This window comes from Salmo salar, chromosome ssa23 (assembly GCF_905237065.1).
Source record: "Salmo salar chromosome ssa23, Ssal_v3.1, whole genome shotgun sequence".
Lineage (NCBI taxonomy): Eukaryota > Metazoa > Chordata > Actinopteri > Salmoniformes > Salmonidae > Salmo > Salmo salar.
The window spans coordinates 21,244,466-21,259,538 of NC_059464.1; positions in this window are offsets into that span (position 1 = coordinate 21,244,466).

A 15,073-nucleotide genomic window follows, 5' to 3' on the forward strand; every position below is an offset into this window, starting at 1 on the left:
AAATTACATTTAATCTCCTAACAAACAATTTCAATATCAAACATTTCAATTGTATAACAATTCCATGTTACTCTGATAACTAGAGGGTGTATACTTTCTCAGGTACAGTTTATGTCGTCCTGTCATCAGTCATAATGTCTCAGATGACAACCGAACCTGACATACATACTCATTACGTTCCCAAGCATATTTCCAACTGGTTTTATTACCAAAATATGGTTCCTTTTCCCCATGTGTTTGATGTTCCCAGACTCTCTATATTTAACACAGGCTATTCAAGTCCTTCAGTAGGGTCAGAGAGGGGAAGGGAGAAAGGTATTTATGGGGGGGGGGGTCATAAACCTTACCCACAGACCAACGTCATGACATTGTATTTGTCTGTGGGTCTCAGAGTTAGTCAACTCTGTGACTCTGTCCTTCTCCAGCTCTGAGACATTTAGTTCCCCTCTTAATCATCACCAGCTCTAATTACCTCCTGCAGTCAGAAATAATGTTTCTCTCTCTTCACTCTTCCTCACCCTCTCTGTTCACCCTTTACCCCTGTCTCCTCCCCCTCTCCCTCCAGTCTTTCTCTATCCCCATGTCCCTTTCTACCTACCTCCTCTGCAGATCAAGTGAATGTACTCTGACAGCTGACTGTGCACCAAACAATGTAGTGTAGAGGACTAGTACACCAACCAAGGCTCCTCTAGCTCGACACACACACACACACAACAATGTGGGTACAGTATGCGTGTATAGTTATTTGGAATGGTTGTGTGAGAGTCTGTCCGTCTGTCCAGCCTCAAGTCTGTCTGTCTCTGTAAACATAAGAGTGTCAGTAGGCCACGGTAGTGCAAGTTGTCTGGCATAAGTGAAGACAGCCAGAACAGGGGGCCTAACCAAGCCAGATCTGATCTGGGATTAGTGAGTGAGGTCAAAAGTCCTGCCTCATCATGATTACAGCACTGAGTGTCTCTGCATCTGCCACATTATTGTAATTACACATCATTATAATAATTACCTGCATAATTAACTCTGATGTAGCAGCAGAGTTATGCTAATGATGAATGCTAGAAGGGCAGGAAATATGTCACTGATTAAATAAATCAATGAAATAATTTATTGAAATAATTGCATAAATCCCTGTCATAATTCCATGAATCCCTGCTATCTTGTAGGTGATGTTTCTGTAAGAAGTACTATACCCTCCTAGTGTATAAACCAGTAACTTATTGACCTGGGGCAGTTTGTGCTTGCTTGTGTGTGTGTGTGTGTGTGTGTGTGTGTGTGTGTGTGTGTGTGTGTGTGTGTGTGTGTGTGTGTGTGCGTGCATTTCTGAGGAAAGCAAAGGAGGGGTGAGGGGAGTGGAAGGTGGGTGCTTATGTCTGGTCATACGTATCAACAATCAGAGAGGAACTACCCACAATGAACACCATAGGAGGAATGTGATGCTGCTTCTTCTTCCTGTTTTCTATGGAAAGCCTCACACCGACCCTGGACCATTCTCAGTAATGCTCCTCCTCCCACATACAAATATATATGCAAGGACAAATATCAAACCATAAAAAGAGAATAATGAGCGCAACTTCTTGGAACAAACTAATCACAGCAACATCTTCCCAGAACACATAATAGAAAAAAAACCCTGAGGTTCCAAGGAGTTGGAACTTGTGATAAGTATGCTATTATGCATCATCTAAAAAAATAATTAAGAGAACAGAACAGAAACTGTAATGCTGCAGATAAGGTGTAACCGGTGATGACAGTGTATCTATCTGCATTTATATTCCAATACCAAGGAGCACTGAACAATATTACACTACCTGATATTACACAGGAGACAAGCTATTTGTCCCAGTGGTGACCACCACCCAAACACCAGAGAAATACTTGCTTGAGTTGTAAAGTAGACATATGAATGTGGAAGTTTACAGTCATTTCATTTGGCCAAGTAAAGGAATGTTTTTGTTAACGCACTCTTGCTCATAAAATGTCCATTAGTAATGTTCCTTGGAAATGGACGGGCTCGATGACTTCATGCAGTTATTATACTACAAAATTCTGAGGCACTACCGTCTTTGGTGCTTAGTCACTTCTATTTTGGGGACATTCTTATCAGACGCAAAACAAGCACATGGATTCCTTGTCGCTCTTAGGACAGAGGTTTAAAAATAGCAGGCAGTTTAGTTGGATGTAAATTCCTGGGCATGGACCCCCGAGAGAGGTGGGTACTTCCAGTCCAAGCTTTATGTGCATCCTATCAATCAAATGTATTTATAAAGCCCTTTTTACATCAGCCGATGTCACAAAGTGCTGTACAGAAACCCACCCTAAAACCTCAAACGGCAAGCAATGCAGATGTAGCAGCACGGTGACTAGGAAAAACTCCCTAGAAAGGCAGGAACCTAGGAAAGAAACTAGAGGAACCAGGCTCTGAGGGGGGGCCAGTCCTCTTCTGGCTGTGCTGGGTGGAGATTATAACAGTAAACAAGCTTCTGCCAGACCCGCTGTGACGGTGAACCTTTACTATGCAGGCCTAATTCAAGAGAAAGGTGGCTGAATCACTGAAAACAGAGGTATCACCCTATATGACTTGAGACAATAACATGCACTGCTTTTTGGTGCAGTTTTATTCGTCACTGACAATTCAAGGCAAAGATGGTCCATTCACTCACAAGATGTTTCATTTTTAGGTTTGATTGCCCTCCAATGGCCATTTACTGTCATTACAATTGCAAGCCGAGGAAGGCGTTCAGCACCTTCCATTCTTACAGCTTCCCTAACCATCATGCTGAGCCATGTTAACACGGTTGCATTCTAAAACCAGGGTCTGTGTGCCCTTCAGAGGCCTTCTAGACTAGATTTATAGTTCCAGTTAGTTTTGCGACCCTTCATGAGCAGGGTATAGGTCTGGAGCTAAACCATGCTGAATAGTCAGCAATTCGTCTGCTGCAGGTGGATGCAGTGTGTCTCTTCCCAGTGTGAAACCCTATACAGGCACCATGAGAACAGCTAGACAGGCTTTGGCTGAGGCGTTTTCATCTTTCACCAGCAGGACATAAATGTGGTCTCAGAGGCAGCTCAGCAGAATATATAGCAATAAAAGTGCAAGAGGTATTAAAGATTGAGACTCACTTATTATTAATATAATCGTCCTTACGTGTGTGTGGGTGGTGTGTGTGTGTGTGGAGGAGGAGGAAGAACAGGGACTCCACTGTGCCGTTCAGGAAGTTAATGATTCAGAGGAGGAAAAAAAAAAAGTAAAATGGATTCATTCATGTTGGGCTCCCGAGTGGCGCAGCGGTCTAAGGCACTGCATTTCAGTGAAAGCGACATCACTACTAGAGGTCGACCGATTAATCGGAATGGCCGATTAATTAGGGCCGATTTCAAGTTTTCATAACAATCGGTAATCGGTATTTTTGGCCACCGATTTGCCGATTTTATTTTTTTTATTTATTTATGTAACTAGGCAAGTCAGTTAAGAACACATTCTTATTTTCAATGACGGCCTAGGAACGGTGGGTTAACTGCCTTGTTCAGGGGCAGAACAACAGATTTTTACCTTGTCAGCTTGGGGATGCAACCTTATGGTTAACTAGTCCAACGCTCTAACCACCTGCTTTACGCTGCACTCCACGAGGAGCCTGCCTGTTACGCGAATGCAGTAAGAAGCCAAGGTAAGTTGCTAGCTAGCATTAAACTTATCTTATAAAAAACAATCAATCAATCATAATCACTAGTTAACTACACATGGTTGATGATATTACTAGTTTATCTAGCCAGTCAAACTTATCTTATAAAAAACAATCAATCAATCATAATCACTAGTTAACTACACATGGTTGATGATATTACTAGTTTATCTAGCCAGTCCTGCGTTGCATATAATCGATGTGGTGCGCATTCGCGAAAAAGGACTCTTTGCTCCGACGTGTACCTAACCATAAACATCAATGCCCTTCTTAAAATCAATACACAAGTATGTATTTTTAAACCTGCATATTTAGTTAATATTGCATGCTAACATGAATTTCTTTTAACTAGCGAAAATGTGTCACTTCTCTTGCAAACAGAGTCAGGGTATATGCAGCAGTTTGGGTCGCCTGGCTCGTTGCGAACTGTGAAGACTATTTCTTCCTAACAAAGACAGCCAACTTCGCCAAACGGGGGATGATTTAAAAGCGCATTTGCGAAAAAAAGCACAATCGTTGCACGACTGTACCTAACCATAAACATCAATGCCTTTCTTAAAATCAATACACAGAAGTATATATTTTTAAACCTGCATATTTAGCTAAAAGAAATCCAGGTTAGCAGTCAATATTAACCAGGTGAAATTGTGTCACTTCTCTTGCGTTCCTTGCACGCAGAGTCAGGGTATATGCAACAGTTTGGGCCGCCTGGCTCGTTGCGAACTAATTTGCCAGAATTTTACATAATTATGACATAACATTGGAGGTTGTGCAATGTAACAGGAATATTTAGACTTATGGATGCCACCTGTTAGATAAAATACGGAACGGTTTCGTATTTCACTGAAAGAATAATCGTGATAGTTTCCGGATTCGACCATATTAATGACCTAAGGCTCGTGTTTCTGTGTGTTATTATGTTATAATTAAGTCTATGATTTGATAGAGCAGTCTGACTGAGCGATGGTAGGCACCAGCAGGCTCGTAAGCATTCATTCAAACAGCACTTTCGTGCGTTTTACCAGCAGCCCTCCGCAATGCATTGCGCTGTTTATGACTTCAAGCCTGTCAACTCCCGAGATTAGGCTGGTGTAACCGATGTGAAATGGCTAGCTAGTTAGCGGGTGCGCGCTAATAGCGTTTCAAGCGTCACTCGCTCTGAGACTTAGGAGTGGTTCTTCCCCTTCCTCTACATGGGTAACGCTGCTTCGAGGGTGGCTGTTGTCGATGTGTTCCTGGTTTGAGCCCAGGTAGGAGCGAGGAGAGGGACGGAAGCTATACTGTTACACTCGCAATACTAAAGTGCCTATAAGAACATCCAATAGTCAAAGGTATATGAAATACAAATCGTATAGAGAGAAATAGTCCTATAATAACTACAACCTAAAACTTCTTACCTGGGAATATTGAAGACTCATGTTAAGAGGAACCACCAGCTTTCATATGTTCTCATGTTCTGAGCAAGGAACTTAAACGTTAGCTTTATTACATGGCACATAATGCTCTTTTACTTTCTTCTCCAACACTTTGTTTTTGCATTATTTAAACCAAATTGAACATGTTTCATTATTTGAGGCTAAATTGATTTTATTGTTGTATTATATTAAGTTAAAATAAGTGTTCATTCAGTATTGTTGTAATTGTCATTATTATAAATACATTTTAAAAATTGTCCGATTAATCGGTATCGGCTTTTTTTGGTCCTCCAATAATCGGTGTCGGTATTGGCGTTGAAAAATCATAATCAGTCGACCTCTAATCACTACATTCCCTGGTTTGAATCCAGGCTGTTTCACATCCGGCCGTGATTGGGAGTCCCATAGGGCAGTGCACAATTGGCCCAGCGTCGTCCGGGGTAGGCCGTCATTGTAAATAAGAATTTGTTCTTAATAACTGACTTGCCTAGTTAAATAAAGATAAAATAAAACATTTCAGAGGATTGTAACCGTTCAGTAGTTGTTAGGAAAGGATGGCACGCGGGTTATTACGGCAACATCGGATCCAGGGGGTAAAGGTGTCAATGAATGAGGTTTTGACATTATGTGATCACAAAGTGTGCCCTATAGAGGTCATACCAATTATGTATATGTATTCATGTCATTGGATAATACTCTAAGTGATAAACCGCAGTGAATAATGTGAATGTTAAGTTATGAGCACGACACGTTTTAGGCTATGTGCTCTATAAGTGGTCTGGAACAAGCAGCTGTAGACACACTGTTGGAGCACTGAACAGGAGGAATACATTCATTGATAAATGGCTATTAAGAATCATCAGTCAGGGTCATGCATTCCCACAAAGGAAAGCAGAGGCATGAACACAGTGGGACTGCACATGTGTGCCACACACAGACATGCACATGCTGTGCTATAAAATGGAGCACACACTCTGACTCAGACTTATCAACAAACAAATAAAAGACCCTGCACACGCGCACACACACACACACACACACACACTGGTGCATGTCTGGAAACGTGTTACTGCTGAGCACACACAACTACTGGATATTCATTTATCTTAGAGACACAAGGTGGTGAGTCTACACACACTGGACCATGGGCTGTTGCAGCTCAGCAAATACAAGAGACGTGCTTGTTATGTTATTCTCTCGCCGTTCATTTAAAGCTTTCAAATTTCATGATTGCAACTATAATGCATGATGTGGTATTTTACACAAGTTATTATCAGCATCCCTCTTCTTTCAGTCCACCTAATCGACATTTAAAAAGTATCTTAGGAAGTGTGGGTTCTCTCCCTCCCCCAGTGACCTCCCTCCCACTCCCCCAACCCCAGAGAGACCATGTCCTCCCACCCACGCCCCTCCAGGCCACCAGGTCAGGTCAGTACCTTAGTACACTGATCATTCACAAGACTTCATGGACTGTTGACCGTGAAGTCTGTCTGGGTCAGAGGATGTCACAGTAGCCCCCCCGTTTCAACCCTGCAGAAATATTTATCTTCCTTTCCCTGCTGGGGCAAGGGGCAGAGACAAGGGGCGCATGTCTGGACACAAGTCACAGGGCTCCTCAAACAGGGTTGTGTTGGCTTAGGGACCCCTGTGAGACAGGCATGCATACATCCGAGTACATCTGCGTACATCAACCACAAAGCCCCTGTCCCTGCATAGCCATTAACAAGTTAGAATTTCAAGTGTGAAGTTCACTGTTACTATAGGCTTTAAGTTACGTCAAGATAGGTTCTGCAACAACATGGATTTATGAGTCAAATGTACGTATTGTTAGTTCTCTGAACAGCACCAATTTGAATGGGAGTGTGTAATGATGTACCATAACTTCAAAATATAGTTAAAAGCTGTATTTATGACTGCAATCTAGTTCCAGACTTTTTCTGATGGACTCTGCCTGGCTAGTCGCTAGCCTCTCCTCACTAACATAAAACAGAAGTAGAGAGCTTTATGACTGAATTGGAAGTGCGTGGTGGCAGTGCTGGGGGCAGTACAAATATCAGTGTACTGTGGTATAATGATGCCCTTATGAAGTCCTGTTCAGACTCTGGAATGCGTTCAGCATAGAGAGTAAAGACAGAGGGAGGGAGGGTTGACTGAACAGTAACAAGCTGTGTTCCCCAGGGGACGTTAACTAAGGTACGCACAGGGGAAAGATTGATCTCACCCCCTTGTGTGCAGTTCTGTGCGGTAGGCTACTGTAATGCTTTGTGTAAGTTTGTTTGTGTTTGAGAGAGAGAGAGATAAAGAACATACAGCAAAAACATATACATGATCAACTACGAATCTTAGACTCAACTATTAAAGATGACCAGAAACCACTGGATTCTCCAATTCCATTGAAGGAACTACAGGACAAAATACCAACCCTCCAACCCAAAAAGGACTGTGGTGTTGATGGTATCCTAAACAAAATTATAAAACATACATACCACACATTTCAATTGGCTATATTTAACCCTTGTGTTGTCTTAAGGGTAAAAAAAATGACCCGCCACAATGTTAAAACCCCCCTAAATTATATTTTTTTCTACTTGAAATTTGATGACTTTTCCTAGAGGGCCATTTTTTACTTTTACAAACCACAAAGACACACACACACACACACACACACACACACACACACACACACACACACACACACACACACACACACACACACACACACACACACACACACACACACACACACACACACACAATAAGACATTGAGATTATGTGTGCTACTGATTGAACTCAGCCAGCAGCTCCTGAAGAGGAAGATCACCATGGTTGGCACAGTTAGAAAGAACAAGCCTGAGCTCCCCCCTGCACTCCTCGCAACAAGGGGGAGAGAGGCTTTCTCATCAAAGTTTGCCTTCACCCCCATCACCACTCTAGTTTCTTACCTCTCAAAGAGAAACAAGAATGTGGTCCTCCTGAGCACACTGCACAAAACGGCTGACATCAGTGATCGTGAGGACAGGAAGCCAGCCATCATCCTGGACTACAACCACAACAAAGGAGGCGTGGACAACCTGGACAAGGTGATTGGAACTTACAGCTGCAGGAAGATGACTGCCCGCTGGCCCCTGGTCATCTTCTATAACATCATTGGTATGTCCTCATACAATTCCTTCATGATATGGAACAAGATCAACCCTACCTGGATGCCTGATAAGCGAAACAAGAGGAGGGTGTTCCTGGAGCAGCTGGGAAAGGCATTTGTAGGAAGGGAGCGCCTCCCACGCACAGCAGCCTTTGCAGCACTTGTGAAAGCTGTTCAGGGGGCTGAATCTTGTCCTGATCCACCTGAGGCTGCAGCTGGGGCAGGCAAGAGGAGGAGATGCCAATTCTGCCCCCCAAAGGACTGTAAAATAAATACTATGTGCTGCACATGTGAGAAATACATCTGCAAAGTCCATGCACACACACTTGCACACTTGCATTCGGGGCAGCAGGTAGCCTAGTGGTTAGAGCGTTGGGCCAGTAACCAAAAGGTTGCTAGATCGAATCCCCGAGCTGACAAGGTAAAAATCTGTCGTTCTTCCCCTGAACAAGGCAGTTAACCCACTGTTCCTAGGCTGTTATTGTAATTAAGAATTTGTTCTTAACTGACTTGCCTACTTCAATAAAGGTGAAATTAAAAAAGATATTAAAATACTGTCCTACATGTGCTAATTAGAATTGATTTATGTTTTTATTTTGTAGTTGAATTCCTCATTGTATATAGTATATAAGTATATAAGAATATATAAGAATATCTTGCCAAAAAATATTTGTTTCCCTTCAATAAAATGCATTCAAAACTACTTTCTGCACATTTCTGCTACTTTGTTAGGCTATACAAGTGCTATCTTTTGCAAAAAAATTATGTTTACACCTATGCAGTACATTTAGCAATAATAATAATAATAATAATAAACCTCTACTTTAGTAAAGAAAACATTTATGACAGCTGTGTTGTAATAAAAACGAGTGGTGTCCACTGATTAAATGCAGTCTTTCTGCATTGTGAAGAGGGAAAACCCAGATATTCACAAAGTTTGTGATGAATGACAGGTTGTTTCTTCATGCAAAATAGATTTGGGGTTTAAAATTCAATTAAGCTGCTTTATTTTAGGGGTTTATTGAAGGCGGGTCATTTTTTACCCTTAGTACAAGGGGAGTATACAGAATGTTAAGACTACACAAGGGTTAAACTCTAACATCATCCTCAGCTTTGGCAACTTTCCCAATATTTGGAACATATTGACAAACGAACAAAACAAAAACAAAAGTGTGCAGTTAAAATTGGCAATAAGCTGACAGATTTATTTCCTCTCGGGCTGTGGGGTGAGACAGGGATGCAGCTTGAGCCCACCCACTTCAACATATATTTCAATAAATTGGCGAGGGAACTAGAACAGTCTTCAGCACCCGGCCTCACCCTACTGGACTCGGAAATCAAATGTCTACTGTTTGCAGATTATCTGGTGCTTCTGTCCCCAACCAAGAAGGGCCTACTGCTGAACCTAGATCTTCTGCACAGATTCTGTCAGACTTGGGCCCTAACAGTGAATCTCAGTAAGACTAAATTAATGGTGTTCCAAAAAAGCTCCAATAGCCAGGACAAAAAATACAAATTTGATCTAGACACCGTTACCTTAGACCACACAAACAACTATACCAACCTTGGCCTAAACATCAACACCACAGGTAACTTCCACAAAGCTGTGAACTATCTAAGAGACAAGGCAAGAAGCGGATTCTACGCCATCAACAGGAACATAAAACTCAGCATTCCAATTAGGATCTAGCTAAAAAATACTTCAATCAGTTATAGAACTCATTGCCAACCAAGAATTCACAAAATGATACACACACTCAATTGAGACTCTGGATGCAGAATTCTGCAAAAATATACTTTGTGTATATCGCAAAATCCTAAACAATGCATGCAGAGCAGAATTAGGACAATACCCGCTATTTATAAAAATCTATAACCCCCTAAAAGGAAGCAATGCCCACACATTCCACCACAAAGCTGGTTCTAGGGCTCTGTTCACAGAGCCCCAGGACAGCAACACAATTAGACACATTGGAACGAATCAACCAAAAAAACAGAGCAAATTGGAATGCTACCTAGTGAGCATAGCCTTGCTATTGAGAGATGCTGGCATAGGCAGACTTGGCTCTCGAGAAGAGGTGGAAACTGAGATAAACTTCCTAACTTCCTGCCAAATGTATGACCACATTAGAGATGCATATTTCCCACAGATCACAGAGACACACAAGGAATTTGAAAACAAATGAATCATAGATTAACTCCTGTATTTCTGTTAGGCGAAATATCGCCGTGTGCAATCACAGCAGCAAGACTTGTGGCCCATTGCCATGAGAAAAGGGCAACAAGTGGAGCATAAACAACATTGTAAATACCACCAATATGTATCTGTTTATTTATCTTCCCCTACTATTCCTACTACAACAATTTGCTTTTCCTTTGCTCTGTGGTCCAACTCATCCCAAACCATCTCAATTGGGTTGAGGTTGTGTGATTGTGGAGTCCAGGTCATCTGATGCAGCACTCGATCACTCTCCTTCTTGGTCAAATAGCCCTTACACAGCCTGGAGGTGTGTTGGGTCATTGTCCTGTTGAAAAACAAATGATATTGCCACTAAGCACAAACCAGATGGGATGGCGTATTGCTGCAGAATATGTAAAATATATTTTGATTTGTTTAACACTTTTTTGGTGACTACATGATTCCATATGTGTTATTTCATAGTTTTGATGTCTTCACTATTATTCTACAATGTAGAAAATGTAAAAAATAAAGAAAAACCCTGGAATGAGTAGCCGTGTCCAAACTTTTGAGTTGTAATGTATATTTCATTAAACCTTTTTGAGTGCAAAATGTAATATTAAATAAAAACATTTTTGTTGTTAATGTTGTTTGCTATCTTCTCATTTAGGTTTATTGTTTAATTCACTTGCTTGGCAATCTAAACATGTTTACCATGCTAATAGAGCCCGACAGTGGAGATGTCATAATACCCATAAAATCCAGCAGTCAAACAGGGAAATGGTTCCAATCGTTTTTCCACCATTCATTTTTCTCATAGGTAACACTTAAAATAAGGGCTGTGTTTTGTGTAGGCTTACCCTGGCATGACGTTTTGATAACCATATAAATCTCTTTTGGACAAGGTGACTTTTATCAACATATTCGGCTCTATTTACTCTCAGATATGAAAACGCTAATTAGCATCAAAGTAGACATCATGCAGGACTACAAATCCCAGCAAGCTCCTGCACATCATCTCTAGCTGACACCTTTGCTAACAGGTATTGTGTCAATTTAAAACTTGCTCAAGACAGTTCACATAATTGAACATTCAAAGAAATGTTGCCAATTTATATATTACTAAATGTAGCTAACATTAGATAGTTCATCCAGAGATTCTTACCTTTGCCTCGATTCGGCAGTCTCGTCCAGATCATCATGGCATCAGTAGTTCTTTATGAAAGCCACATTAGCAGCTAATTAGCATTTCATTTTTTGGGGGGTGGTGAATAAAAGCAAATATATTGATAAAAGTCGCCTTGTCCTAGAGAAATTTACACTGTTATCAAAATGGCATGCCAGGGTACGCCTACAAGAAACACCCCCCTTATTTTAAGTGTTTCTAAAATCCTCTATGGGAAAAATGAATGGTGGAAAAACGATTGGAACCATTTCCCTGTTTGACCGCTAGGTTTTATGGGTATTATGATACTGCGTTACTCTATAAAGCCCCACTGAATTGAAAGAAAGAGAGCGAGAATGTGTGAGTGAGAGAGAGAGATGCCAAAACATGAGCCTCTCTTTGTTCCCCATGGATGTTGTTGGCTTTTTGCAACTTTTGTGTTGTTGTAATGAATTAGTAGCTGACACTGCTGACACTGAATGTAGGCATTTTGCTGGAAGGACCCAAGAAAGTCGTGTGAGGGTCAATACAGTTGTACGTGGCCAGACTGCCATCCAGTGTTTATGTCGAGTATTTTAGTACTAAGGGTGAATTGTGAAAGAGTCCTAAGGGATGCAAGTGAATTGGCACAGATTCTGCAACATCCAGAATCCAACACAAATAATCAAACAGATGGGCTTCTGCCTCCCATGGCAGCCTGGAGGAAATGCCTTTACATTGATTCCGCTACGAATAATGGGATGTGTGTGTGTGTGTGTGTGTGTGTGTGTGTGTGTGTGTGTGTGTGTGTGTGTGTGTGTGTGTGTGTGTGTGTGTGTGTGTGTGTGTGTGTGTGTGTGTGTGTGTGTGTGCGTGTGTGTGCGTGTGTGTGCGTGTGCGTGCGTGCGTGTTGGTACATCTCGTGGCCAATGCCTTTCTCTTTGCCCTGTTCTCACTCTCCCACACCTCGTGGGTATTTTCTTTGGTTGGCACCTATCAAAGCTCCATGACTGTAACCCACAAACAGAACAATGGAGGATATTCTCTCAACTCAGCATCTTGGTGAGAGAGCATGGTCAAACAACAACAAGGAGCAAGACTGAGACCAGAGAGACCACATTACTGAAAGTAACATTGAAAACCACAGCAAGCAGATTAACATCAGAGCACAGGGCATTATTTTCATGTCGCTTTCAAGTGTTGAAATCCTTCACCATGCACATGGGAAAAAAACTAAATTGCTCTTGAAAGTTATATTATTGAAAACATTGTCTAGGCTAAATGTAAAACTGCCACTCATATTGGTAGACTGCATTGTTCTCTCTGCTTTGTGCCAGTCCTTTACAGCATTGGGAAAAGATTTCTCTCTGCTTTGGAAAGAGTGTTAGATGGAAACCTCTTAAAGGCCCAGTGCAGTCAAAAACGTGATTTTTATGTGTTTTATATATATTTCTAAACTACAAGGTTGGTATAACACGGTGAAATAGTGAACATGATGATAATGCCCTTTTAGTGAAAGAGCTGTTTGAAAGTGCTTTGTTGTGATTTAATCTGCCATGCCTCCACTTGATGTGACACAACTCCCAGCTTCCCCCCTTTCCCCCACCAGCTTCCCATCCTCCCAGTCTGGGATGTCTACAAAATGCTCCAAGCGATCAAGGTCTGTAAAGTACCCGGCCCGGACCTAATTCCCCAGAAACTGTTGAAAGAGTTTACTTGTGAGGGCAGTACTCTCCTATGTCATGTTCACAGCTCCTCTTTGAAGGAGGGCCTAGTTCCTAAGCAGTGGAATGAAGCAGTGGACATCCCCATCCTCAAAGCCTGTCCATGTAGAACAACTAAGACCAATCTCTCTGACATCCCAGTTTGCAAAGATTGCTGAAGGCTTTGCTCTCCAGTGGATACTCAATGAAATCTCTTCTGACCCCAGACAGTTTGAAAGTCTAAAAGGCAGGGCCACCTCCCATCATCCCCATGACCTTGTTAGCCTTGTCTCTCCAAAGACTCAGAAAAAGCTTGGTCTGCTCTTTGGTAGCCACAGATTTCAGCAAAGCGTTTGACAGGGTTATCCTCACAACTGTCATCAAAAAGATTCTGTCAGTGGGGGTGAGGCCTGAAATAGTCCCATGGATTTGTGACTTTATCGCTGACAGGAGACAACAGGTACGCTATCGTGGTGTCCTATCTGAATGGGAGTCCCTCACCTTCCTTGGCCCTGTCCTTTTCCTTGCACTCCTCAATAATGTATCGGCGAGAGGGGTGTGAAGCTTGCCGCCATTGGACTCTGGAGCAGTGAAAACGCTTTCTCTGGAGTGATGAATCACGCTTCACCATCTGGCAGTCCGACGGACAAATCTGGGTTTGGTGGATGCCAGGAAAACGCTACCTGCCCCAATGCATAGTGCCAACTGTAAAGTTTGGAGAAGGAGGAATAATGGTCTGGGGCTGTTTTTCATGGTTCAGGCCCCTTAGTTCCAGTGAAGGGAAATCTTAACGCTACAGCATACTATGACATTCAAGACGATTCTGTGCTTCCATCTTTGTGGCAACAGGTTAGGGAAGGCCCTTTCCTGTTTCAGCATGACAATGACCCCGTGCACAAAGCGAAGCCCATACAGAAATAGTTTATCGAGATTGGTGTGGAAGAACTTGACTGGTCTGCACAGAACACTGACCTCAATCCCATCAAACACCTTTGGGATGAATTGGAATGCAGACTGCGAGCCAGGCCTAATCGCCTAAAATCAGTGCTCGACCTCACTAATGCTCATGTGGCTGAATGGAAGCAAGTCCTGGCAGCAATGTTCCAACAACTAGTGGAAAGCCTTCCCAGAAGAGTGACTCCATACTCCATATTAATGCCCATGATTTTGGAATGAGATGTTCAACGAGCAGGTGTCCACATACTTTTGGTCATGTAGTGTATGACGATGACATGAATCTGCATGAAACCAGGAAACTGCAGAAACCATCATCAATGCAGAAGCAACTGGACGAGCTGAGCAGCTGGACCGCTACCAATGACATGCTCCTCAATGAAAAGAAATGTGTAGTGATGCATGTCACACCCCCTTCTTCATCAACGGTGTCCCCCTTCCAGAGACATCAAAGGTCAGGGTGCTGTGTCTCACTGTCCAGCAGGACCTGTGTTGGAGCAGCCAGGTTAGCACCATGACCACAAGCACCAGAAGGAAACTGTTCCTCCTCAAGCGCATTAAGCGCTTCTCTGTAACCACAGCAGACCTACTGCCCATCTACATTGGCTACGTAAGACCAGTTCTGGAGTATGTTGTACCTGGCTAGCACCCTGGTCTTACTCAAATCAAATCAAAGTTTATTTGTCACGTGTGCCGAATACAACAGGTGTAGACCTTACAGTGAAATGCTTACTTACAGGCTCTAACCAAATGTGCAAAAAAGGTATTAGGTGAACAATAAATAAGTAAGGAAATAAAAACAACAGTATAAAGACAGTGAAAAACAGTAGCGAGGCTATAAACAGTAGCGAGGCTATA